Here is an 11,457-nt window from a genome sequence, read left to right on the forward strand (position 1 = left end):
GTCCCACCTTGCCCAAACTCTATCTATGTCTTTGTGGGTTTTTTTTATCCTCCATCGCCCCCACTCAGGTCTTCACTTCCCTGTGCTGGTCGTGGCAGTTTTCTGTTTACTCATCCCCCCATGTTTCTATAGCTGTAGTTGAGCCCTGTAACTCCACGCTCATCACCTACACGATGAAGCACCATGATTGTGCATTCATGTTTAACAATGAGGCCACCTACCACATATGTCAATATCAGAGTCCTGAGCAGATAAAATTTCTGCAGAGAGCTGCTGTCCAGTTGAACCTGCATCAAGCCTCGAGGTTTCCACTGTAACTCCAGAGGGAGCAGTCCAGGTTTTCTGGGTCTCTTGAAGCAGGGAAACCACTGCTTGGCGGCCTTCCTTTACTGAGCCCGGAAGTGGAATGTTTCCCCGCCAGAGCCCTGGTAGGTGGTAAGGACCACCTACCACCTTCACCTTCTCCCTGCATGGTTTCCCTGGATTTGGCAGAAAAGATGGAGGACCACAGCACTGTGGTTGTTCAGGGAGGGGCTAGGTGAGCTGGTGTACCGACTCCTTTCTGGTGGTTTATAAAACATGACTCAGTGGCTTCTACAACAGCAATAAGTGTTAGATGTGGAACAAAAAAGCATTATTAATGGCTGGAGGAATGTCTTTCTGCTGAGTGATGCTGAAGGAGGTAGGTTTCTGTTAAAGTCTGGAGTTCTTTCTCTGTGTCATTGACTTCCATAGCCTCAGTGCCCAGCACAGCCCACGTCTTGCCTGTAAATGATGCTTCAGAAAGTGTTTGGGTAGCTTAACTGGAAACCTCAGAGAGGTGATGAGGGTCTGTGCCTCCCTGATCAGCAAGTCTGGGGAGAGAGGAGAAAATGAAGGTGGCACAATCAGGGTGCCGGGGCCTTAGGCTCCTGGGCACGTCTTGATCACCAAGTGGCTTATGCCCACAGGCTCTGCTCCCACTAGCCCTGGAAGGCTCTGGTGTGGGGCAAATAAAGGCAGCCCAGGCTCTTGCCAAGCTCACCATCACCTCTAAGCCAAAGATGATGTTTCCTGGGAGGAGGGTGTATGTCTTCCTGCTCCAGCCCTGGCCTCTCTTCCACCCATCCCTGAGTTCTACTGGCCTATGATCTGGGCTATGGCTCCTTCTTAGGACCAACAGGAAATGACTTTGTTGAGCCCTGGAATAGGGAGGGCAGCCTTCTGTTTGCGTGGACTGCCACCTGCAGGGTCAGTGGGGTGGTGGGGCCTAGGATGTGTAGTCTCGAATAGTCGAGTGCACTGCGCAGATCTGTGAAGTAGTCTGGCCTCTTGTCTCTGTTGCACCCCAACTGCTCAGTCCTTCAAAACCTCGAGGTGCTCATGGCTCGAATGAACCTGGCAGGGATCAGTGAGAGGCTCCAGTAAGGTTTCTTGAGATGTGAGGCCTGGGGAGGGTAGTAAGGTTTAGATTATTCCCACTGAAGTACTTTACAGTTTGAAAAAACACTTTTTGGTCATTGCTCTATTTGAGTACCCTCTGTATCATTCATCTGAGGGGACCATTCCATGAGAACAATTTACTTAACCATAATATAGTGCAAGTTCTAGAGTCATATGGCCTGGATTTGAATCCTGGCTTCTCTGGTTACTAGTGTGTAACTTCAAGCAAATTACTTAATTTCTCTATGCCTCAGTTTTCCCCTCTGTGAAATAGGATGGTTATAGTACCTACCTCATGTAATTGTGGTGAGGAGAATTAAATGAGAAAATACATGTAAAAGTACTTAGTACAAAGGTGCCTGGCTCTCAGACATGTGCCCAATCAATGCACATTAGCTATTACTACTAATTGTGACATTCGCTACAGACTCACTCCTCAGCCTTGGTTTTCTCTTCCGCAAAGTGCTCATGATAGTCACACCTGCACTTCAGCACGGGGCTGTGTGGAAGATGAAGTCAGTCTAAGTGCTGGGTCAGGAGAGGTGCTTAAATAGTAGGTGTTAACATCACCATCACCACCAGCATTGTCTCCTAGGTTCTAGTTCAGACCATTTTCCATGGTTTATGTCATCTCCTAGGCCTGGTTAGAAGTCTGAAAACCACTGCAGCCCATACCTAACGCAAGAGGGTATTTGGATATTGCCCAGGGAAATTCCCAGCCCAGGACCGGCTTGAATGGGAACATGGTGGTGGAGGCTCTGATGGTGCCAACACTGCCACCCTTGGTTCTGCAGGCAGGAGATTCTGAAGAAGGCTGTGCCCTAGATTGAGGTCTACATGTTCGAGGACCATGAGCTGATCTGTCACACAGCCACAGAATGCATGAGTAACTTGGCCATAAGCCCCTGGATGGGCTTTCCCCCAGCTGACCTGGTGTCCTTTGTCATCTGGTCATGGGTACAGGGCCAGTCTTTGAAGCCAGGGCAATGACTGGCTGCAGCTGCTGGTGCTGTACAGTGGGGAAGACAATTAGCTGCTGCGCTGGGTGGCTGTTGGGGGCCTGGCCATGCTCACTTTCTCTGTGCAGCTACCCCCCCAAGTGCCTCTACTCTGTGAGGGAGTGGAGGCCTCCCTCAAGCGGCGGTGTTGGTTGGTAGAGGGAGTGGGGGGGTGTGCCACCTGCTTGGGTTCAGCCTGTTGCTCAGTGTTCACACCACCCTGTTTCCTACAGACCACACACTGGCTAGAGATCCTGCAGGCCCTGCTTCTGAGCCCCAATGAGGGGCTGTAGCACCGGGACGCTGTGGTGGTGTTGAACATGGTGGAGGCCTCATGAGAGACCCGCTAGCACCAGAGATCCTTGTCAGTACTGGCAAGTGGCGAGGAAGGCCTTGTCATGAGGGCAGCTGTGGCTTTTTGGGGGAAAGCAGTGGAATATAGGCTCATGACAGCCAACCAAGATGGAGAATAAGGGGCTATCTCATGCATGCACTGTGCATTACAGCACAGGAATGAGCACATGCAGGACTAAGGCCTGCGCTGCAGAGCACTCTGGCCTCTCCTCCCCAGCTGCCCTTTGATGTCCTTTGTCTCGAATCAGGGCCCAAGCTCAACACAGCCCTGCTCTGCCAGCTCTGCCTCCAGGATCACACAGCAGGACTTTTCCTGTACTACTGTAGACAACTAGGAAGGGGGAAGGCATCTCCTAACTCGGCCAAGAGTTCCAGCATTGAGAACACATCCAGCAGCCTCACCAGCAGTAAATATCGTCTGAGCCTGCCAGCAGGACTGCCCCAGAATGTCTAATACAAGTGTGTGGAACTCAAATGTGTGCCCTGTCTGTGGCCTGCAGGTTGTGAGTCACTCTCTGGAGCAGAATTTGGGTGAGAGGATTGCAAAGAATCACATACAAAAAGAAATTGCGCGGATTCCTCACCTCGTGCCCCTGAGTCGCTGCTTAATCCCGTTGGAGGCTCGGGATTAAGCCTAGAAATACACAGATTGGTTTAGGGAATAGACTCCTCGGTGTTGGTTCTTAAACACTTTTGTCTTTATATTGAGAATTCTCAGACAGTGACCACTCAAGGCAATGCTAAGATTTGTTGTGGGTTGGGGCCCTGGCCGGTTGGCTCAGCGGTAGAGCGTCGGCCTAGCGTGCGGAGGACCAGGGTTCGATTCCCGGCCAGGGCACATAGGAGAAGCGCCCATTTGCTTCTCCACCCCTCCGCCACGCCTTCCTCTCTGTCTCTCTTCCCCTCCCGCAGCCAAGGCTCCATTGGAGCAAAGATGGCCCGGGCACTGGGGATGGCTCTGTGGCCTCTGCCCCAGGCGCTAGAGTGGCTCTGGTCGCAACATGGTGACGCCCAGGATGGGCAGAGCGTCGCCCCCTGGTGGGCAGAGCGTCGCCCCTGGTGGGCGTGCCGGGTGGATCCCGGTCGGGCGCAAGCGGGAGTCTGTCTGACTGTCTCTCCCTGTTTCCAGCTTCAGAAAAATGCAAAAAAAAAAAGATTTGTTGTGGGTGTGTCATCCAGTTTGTGCCTCCCTCTTACTCTGCTGGCAAAGCCAAGCCAAGCTCATTGGTTCAATGGGATAGATGACAGGTCCCGAGCCAATGGGAGGTAAGACCGCAGAGGCCCCTGCCTGTTCTGGCTGCTTCCTGACAGGCAGTAGTCCTGCAAGTGAGAGTGAGCGAGATTGGGGTGGCAGGTTGTTCCTGTCCCGGACCCTCTTCTTCACTTCTGCCGTGGATATATGCTCACCGGAGCTACCTCCACATAGCATCCAAGGTTGCAGTGGCACAGCGTAGAACTTGGGACCGGTTCCAGGAAGCTTGGACTAGACAGGCCAATGCGGGGACCCTAGGTATGGAAGTAAGCACTACCCTTGCACAGGGGATTGGCCCTAAGGCATTGTGGCAGCCAACGGGCACCTCACCCAAGTCGCGGGACTTCCATCCTTTCCCACCAGCTGGTGTCAGCCAGGTCCTGGGCTGGCCACTACTTCCTGGGAAGCTACTTTGTGCCCTCGCCTTTCCTTTCTCAAGACTGCCCATTGGAAGGAGCTGCCTGAGGGGACATAGGTCACAGGGTTAAGATCAAAGTGGCCTCCTTGAGTTGGAATTTGACACAGAACAGGTTAGGAACATAGGAGTCAAGGAACTTTAATCCCAGGAGAGGCCCAGAATCTGGCTTCAAAGGCTTGAAAATGCCTGTGAAATTCTGACCTAGCTGCACATGCTGTACTGAGAAAGTGCATTGATTGCTGTGTGAGCACTAGAGTGCCTCTGTCTCCCACTGATGTGTGAGCTCCTGCAGGCAGAAAGCCCCCTCTGTGGCACAGAGTAAAGGATCAATAAATGCCTGTGGAATGAATAAATGAATAGATGGGTCCAGTTGAAACTGTGCTTATACAGGGCCCTGAAAACCCAATAAGTATCCACGATCATATTTATCAACTGAAAGTACTGCATGTAGTAGTAAACTAGTATGGTGTGCCAGCCCTTGAACCCTTTCTGTGCATCTATTTCAAACAATTCCACAAGATAGGTACAAACATCCCCCTTTCCTAACCCTACCCTTGTAAAACTGAAGAACTGAGCTGAACTCAGAGACTTGAATTAGCTGAAGACACAAGGCCAGGCATGGCCAACATATAGCCTGGATCCGGCCCACGATTAAATTTTTAATATTCTCTGCTACTTTAAAATCTCAGCTACTCAGAAGCGAAAGCATCTTTAATTATTGGAAATTGAGATATTTAAGAAGATAGTGATATGTAGAAAAGAATTCTGCATGTGACTAATCTAGGGTTAACTTTCAATAATTGGTTGAATGGGTTCGCGATACTTTTTATTCTTTAAAAAAATTCCATTATAAAGATTTACAACTTTTGTACTCGTCTGTACTCGATATGAACTGTTTGATGTGAAACCCACATTCTTTTAGGCGGAGTTTGCCAGTGCGCACCCAAGGTCAAACAATTCGTTATTTTTGTGGTCAAGTGTGCTGAATCAAGTGGCATTGTAGCATAGACAATAACTGCAGTTGATAACTGAAAACGTGTCCAGGCTTTTTGTAAAACAAAATAATTGTTTTATTTGTGATGTAACCCCTTTAAGCTCATTCTATTAATTAAATATTGTTTCAATTGCGATACAGTTTGGATATTTATACGGTATGTAAATATATATATATATATATATATATATATATATATATATATTGTGTGTGTGTGTATTTTTCTGAAGGTAGAAACGGGGAGAGACAGTCAGACAGACTCCCGCATGCGCCCGACCCGGATCCACCCGGCACGCCCACCAGGGGGCTACGCTCTGCCCACCAGGGGGTGATGCTCTGCCCCTCTGGGGCGTCGCTCTGTCACGACCAGAGCCACTCTAGCACCTGGGGCAGAGGCCAAGGAGCCATCCCCAGCTCCCGGGCCATCTTTGCTCCAATGGAGCCTCGGCTGCGGGAGGGGAAGAGAGAGACAGAGAGGAAGGAGAGGGGGAGGGGTGAAGAAGAAGACGGGCGCTTCTCCTGTGTGCCCTGGCCGGGAATCGAACCCAGGACTTCTACGCACCAGGCCGACGCTCTACCACTGAGCCAACCGGCCAGGGCCTGTAATTATATTTTTATTAAAATATATTTTTATTAAAATAATATTGTATATTAAAATTTTTCACTCACATTTATTCATAAACAAATTGCATAATAAAATTTTGTTTACTTAAATGAATCATTTTTGTATTTAACATTTTTAAATTTTAATATTTCGTCCGGCCCATGAAAAAGATTTTCTTTCTAATCTGGCCCCAGGGGCAAAAACTGTTGGCCACGCCTGCACTAGGCCCTGTTAGCTGCAGAAGCAAATGTGAACTCTGGAGCTGGCTGTACCCATTACCTTCTCCCCACTGCTCGCTGGTGGGAACAGCACTGTATGCAGTCGGTGGGCCTGGAGTTTAGCTTTCTGCCCCTCTCTGTTCTAAGCTGTATGATTGTGTAGGGTTAGTTTCTCTAGGTTACTTTTTCTGTCAAATGGGGACAATTCTCCTTACCAACATTACATGGGATAATGTACCTGATACTGGCAGTTTGGAGCTGAAGGGGCTCAGATTCCAGCCCTAACCCTGACGTAGAAGGCACTTAAATCTCTCAGGCCCACTTAGTGGGAGCTGAGCTTGCTGAGTCAAAGAAGGGGATGGGAAGCTTGCCCCACTCTAGGCAGCTGAGAGTTCTCCTGAATCTGGTAGGACTTTAGCCAAGCCGAGTCCTCCCGCTCAGTGGACCTCTGGAATGGATATCTTCTGGTGCTGTGGTTAGGAGGATGGCACTTTTCCTATCTTAAAGGTAAGGCAGCACAGTGTCTGGCAAGGAACCCTCTGCAAGCAAGGATCTCGGGTTCTCATGTCGCCTAGGTAGGGTTTAGCAGATTGCACAAAGGGTTTAGCTTCGGTATTAGCAGCTTCATGCAGGAGCTGTGCTCTGGCCTTGGGGTCAGGTCCACAACCCTGAACAGCAGTGCACACCAGACTCAGGCGGGGCCCTCTGTGGCCTGAGCGCCAGGTGGAGCTACAGGGCATTCCTAAAACTGGAGCATCCCCCTCCTTTCCACTCCAGGCGGGCCCCTGGCCACGTGTCCCCGCCTCCTGCTCAGCTGGTTCTCATCTCCCGCATGTGCTGGCCGGTACAGCTGCCCAGCTAGGCAGGCAGCAAGGTGGACGGCTGCCGGGATGCGTGGCCCTCCTAGACGCTCCTTTTGGTGCTGTGCTTGGCGCAGAGAGCCTTTCTGGGCTCAGCGCGGGAGTCTGAGCGGTTGGTGAGCATCAGGCTGGGCTGCTGCCCCTGCTGCCCTGCGCTTGCGTCTACGTGAGCCCCCGGCACTGGTGGCCAGGGAGCTGCAGATTCATCTACTGAAGCTGGGCGCAGAGTATGCGTCACTGCTGGACGAAGCCGGCCAGATATACTTCTGGGGCAGGGGCAGGTGAGTATGACTGCGGACGGAAGTGGAGGGAAACCCCTTGATATGACTAGAGCTGAGCAGGCGTTCCCTTGCTCAGGCATGGACAGCTGGTCCAAGACCCTGGAGGCAGGGCTGGAGCAGTGGCTGTTGGAGGTTCTGGAAGGCCTGCCCATGGCTGAGGTGGCTTCAGGTGGCTAACACTGTATGTGTGTGTGAGTGGTGAGTGACCAGTACTTCTCCAAAGAAGCTTGTAGCCTGCAAACATTCCTTCCCTTTCAGTTTTGGCCGAGGGTAGGGAGGGGGTGGGAGCTAGCCAGACCTTTCAAGCTCGTCCCACATCAGTCAGCTCAGTCACTCATGACTCCTGGATGCCTCTAAAGTTGAGGCCCTCTGCAACCTCCATCACCTGTTCACACTTGGACTGTTCTTATGTTGTTACTGGTCTAACTACCTCATCCATCTGCCTCCAGCAAGAGCTATTTTTCTAAAATACCCCATAGGGAAGAATGAAGGGGTATGGGGCAGCCTAGCCAAGGAGAATGGAGGAAAAAGCTTTAAGTGTCTAGGTGGCCATGATGTGTGGCTCACAGTGGACACTCATGTCCACAGGGAGGATGAAGGTGGTGAATGTGAGCCTTGGTGGTGCTACGGGAGGTCGCCTGGGACCAGATGAGGAGTTCCACTTTGGATTGTGAGTCCACAGCCTGGCAGGCAATCCAGATTCCAGGGCTCCTGCTGGTGATTTCAGGGCTGTGTAGTGGGGCTTGAAACTGATGATTTTGTCAAAGGTCTGCATCTGGGCCTCTGACTGCTACTATATCGCCTAGGGGCCCGAAAAACATTTGTATGCCAGCACTGGTGCCCCCCCTCCTTATTTTTATTTAATAGGCCTGGGTTGGAATCCTGGCTCCAACATTACTGGACTGTAGGGAATAGAGCAGATGCTGGAAAGAGCCCAGTGGCAAATCTAACATTTAAGGGCCCAGAAAGAATTTGAGGCCATATGTTTGATGTCATGGTGGGAGCCCAGATGTTTCAAACCAGACTTCCTAAGTTCAGATCATTACTCTGCCCGTTGTGACCTTGGGTGGAGCATTGAACCTCTCTGTGCCTCTAGTTTTCTCATGAATAAAGTGGGGACATTGTATAAAATGAGACTATATTCATATAACCCTGTGTAGCCTGTTCTGTGAATTGAAGATTTATATTTGAGAAGAGCTTAAACACTGGCACAGATTAAAACATTTGATAACGACCAGCTACTATTGTTAGTGAAGTTTTTGCATTGGGACTGTTGCTACAACCAACAAACTGTAGTGATGTGGAGGCAAGGAGGGTGGGAGCTTAAAGCTGAGGCCTTCCCCAGGACCAGAGGCAGGTGGGGCTGAAGAAAGGGGCAGGGTGCAGGGAATTTGAACATAGACCATGGGAGGGCTTTCAGGGACACATTTCTGAAGTGTGTGCATGTGTGTGGTGGGAGGAGAGTGGGGACCAATTTAGTAACAGTCTAAAAGTGAAAATAAAGAAGAAGGTCCAGCAAGAGACTTCCTTTAAAGAAAAGGGTGACCTGAGGGCACTTCAGAGGGAAGGGAACTTGTTAAGACAAGGCTGCTGCTGATCCTGAGGGAGGAATTCTCTCTTTAGATGCTAACTTGGGCAGAGCAGACCTCAGTTGTCACCAGGGAGCTAGTGCGGTGTAGGGGAGTTTGGAGAGATGCAAGGGGGTTAGGACATGGATGGAGAATTACAGCCTCTTTAATGGGCCCTGCTGGGAAAACAGTTGTGATAGGCTTGTGTGCCGGTTTCCTGGCTGCAAGGACTTTGCATGATTAGTCCTTTCGCTTACCTGTCTCTGTGAGCCTCCAATAAATGGGTATAGCCAGATGCTTACTGGCTCCACAGTTTCTCTACCATCTGCCCTAATTCAATGCGCACCTGCCTTGCCTCAACCACCAGCATTACAGGCCCCCTTTAATCTCTCTTTCAGAAACCGGGAACATTTATGTCTGGAGCTGGAATGAATCAGGGCAGCTGGCTCTGCCCACCAGAACCTGGCAGAGGATAGAAAGAAAGTTGCCAAGGAATGTGATTCTCAATTATTTTTTTTCCAGTTGATTTGAGAGAGACAGAAGAAGGGGCAGAGAGAGAGATGGGGGGAAGAGAGAGATAGAGACCCATCATCTCATTGTTCCACTTAGTAGTTTCATTTAGTTGTGTACTCATTTATTCATTCATTGGTTGCTTCTCATATGTGCCCTAACTGGGGATCAAACCCATGACCTCAGTGCACCGGGAAAATCCTCTGTCTACTAAAGCATATGTAGGCTCAGTCTCACCATTTTTTAAAAATTAATTTCAGAGAGAGAAAGACAGAGAGATGTGCCCTGACCAAGGATTGAACCTGCAACTTTGTTGTTTCAGGATGATGCTCTAACTGACTGAGCTAACTGGCTTGGGCTGAGTCTCAACTCTTGACTTCCACACATTTCTATTATTGCTGACTCCAGACCAGATGCTGGACTGACAGCTTACAGTGCTCAGAAGGGATGTGTGACATCCTTGAGATACCAGGACCCTGAGCACCTTATGGAGGTGGGGGCATGGCAAGGCTGGTGCCCACACACCTGTCCACCCCAGCTCTTTCTGGGGATGTAGGCGTTGGGAGTATCAGATTTGAAGCTAAATAATATTGTGCTTTATGGGGCTGTTGTATTAGAATAATTGTGTCAATGCTTATAAGTGTTAGCCATCAGTACCATCATCACTCTCATTGCTTCTCTGAAGCCACTGGACTGAATGAAGATGGTTCTGAAGAGAAGGGAAGAGCCGGGGCTGAGGATGGAGCTCCTGCCCCCTTCGTAGCCATGCAGCCCTTCCCAGCTTTACTGGACCTCCCCCTGGGCTCAGACACAGTCAAGGCCAGCTGTGGTTCCCAGAACACAGCAGTGGTCATGAGTGAGTGGGACTGGGGGGGCCAGTTCAGGAAGTCAGTACACCCTGCTCTATAGCTGGTGGCTACAGAAAAGGGTGTGGTCACTAAATCACTACTAATGTAGGCATTCTGGACAGGTGCTGAGAAGCTTGCTCTCAGCAAGTGGAGTCCCAGCCTCCCTGGGAGTGCAGCAGTGCCATTCAGGCCGCAGTAGTCCTTCCTGGGGGGCAAGCTAGTGTTGTCCAACCCCTGTGCACAGGCACAGACGTGTCCCAGCCAGATCTCCAGCTGAGAGCAGGGCCTGCCCAGTCCAGCTGTCAAGACTCCTAAACTCAGTAGCCGTCAGACGCCCTTGACATATAGGAAGGTGACGTTTTTCCATCTGGATCCTTTACCAACTCAAATGTGACAGTTGAGAAAAGACAGAGAGACTGTGTTGTGTTCTTCCAAGCAAATCTCACGTGTGAATCTTCCAACTTTGTTCTTTCTTAAGACTGTTTTGGCTGTGGAATCCCTTACAACTCCATGTCAGTTTGAAGATAGGCTTTTACATTTCTGGAGGGGGGGGGGAAGTGCTTCAGATTTTGATGCCACTGTAAATGAAAATTTAAATTTTTATTTTATAATCATTTATTACTAACATACAGAAATATAAGTAGATTTTTATATTTATCTCATATCCTATAATTTTGCTGAATTTATTAGCCCAAATTGATTTTTTTGTAGATTCTTTAGGATTTTCTATATATAAGACCATGTCATCTGTAAATAAAGATACTTTTACCTCTTTCTTTTTAATGTGGGTACCTTTTGTTTACTTTTATCGCATAATTGCTCTGGTTAGAACTTCCAATGTAATGTTGAATAGGATGAAAAGGTGAGTATCCTTGCCTTTTTCTTGATCTTAGGGGTAAAGCTTTTAGTCTTTTACTGTTGACATAATTTTACTTTTATTTTTAGTGAGATAGAGAGACAGAAAGGGAGAAACGTGAGAAGCATCAACTCGTAGTTGTGTCACTTTAGTTGTTCATTGATTGCTTTTCATACATGCCTAGATGGGGTGGGGAAGGGACTCCAGCTGAGCCAGTGACCCCTTACTCAAGCCAGCGACCATGGGATCATATTGATGACCCCATGTTCAAGCC

Source organism: Saccopteryx bilineata, chromosome 10 (genome assembly GCF_036850765.1).
Source record: "Saccopteryx bilineata isolate mSacBil1 chromosome 10, mSacBil1_pri_phased_curated, whole genome shotgun sequence".
Classification (NCBI taxonomy): Eukaryota; Metazoa; Chordata; class Mammalia; order Chiroptera; family Emballonuridae; genus Saccopteryx; species Saccopteryx bilineata.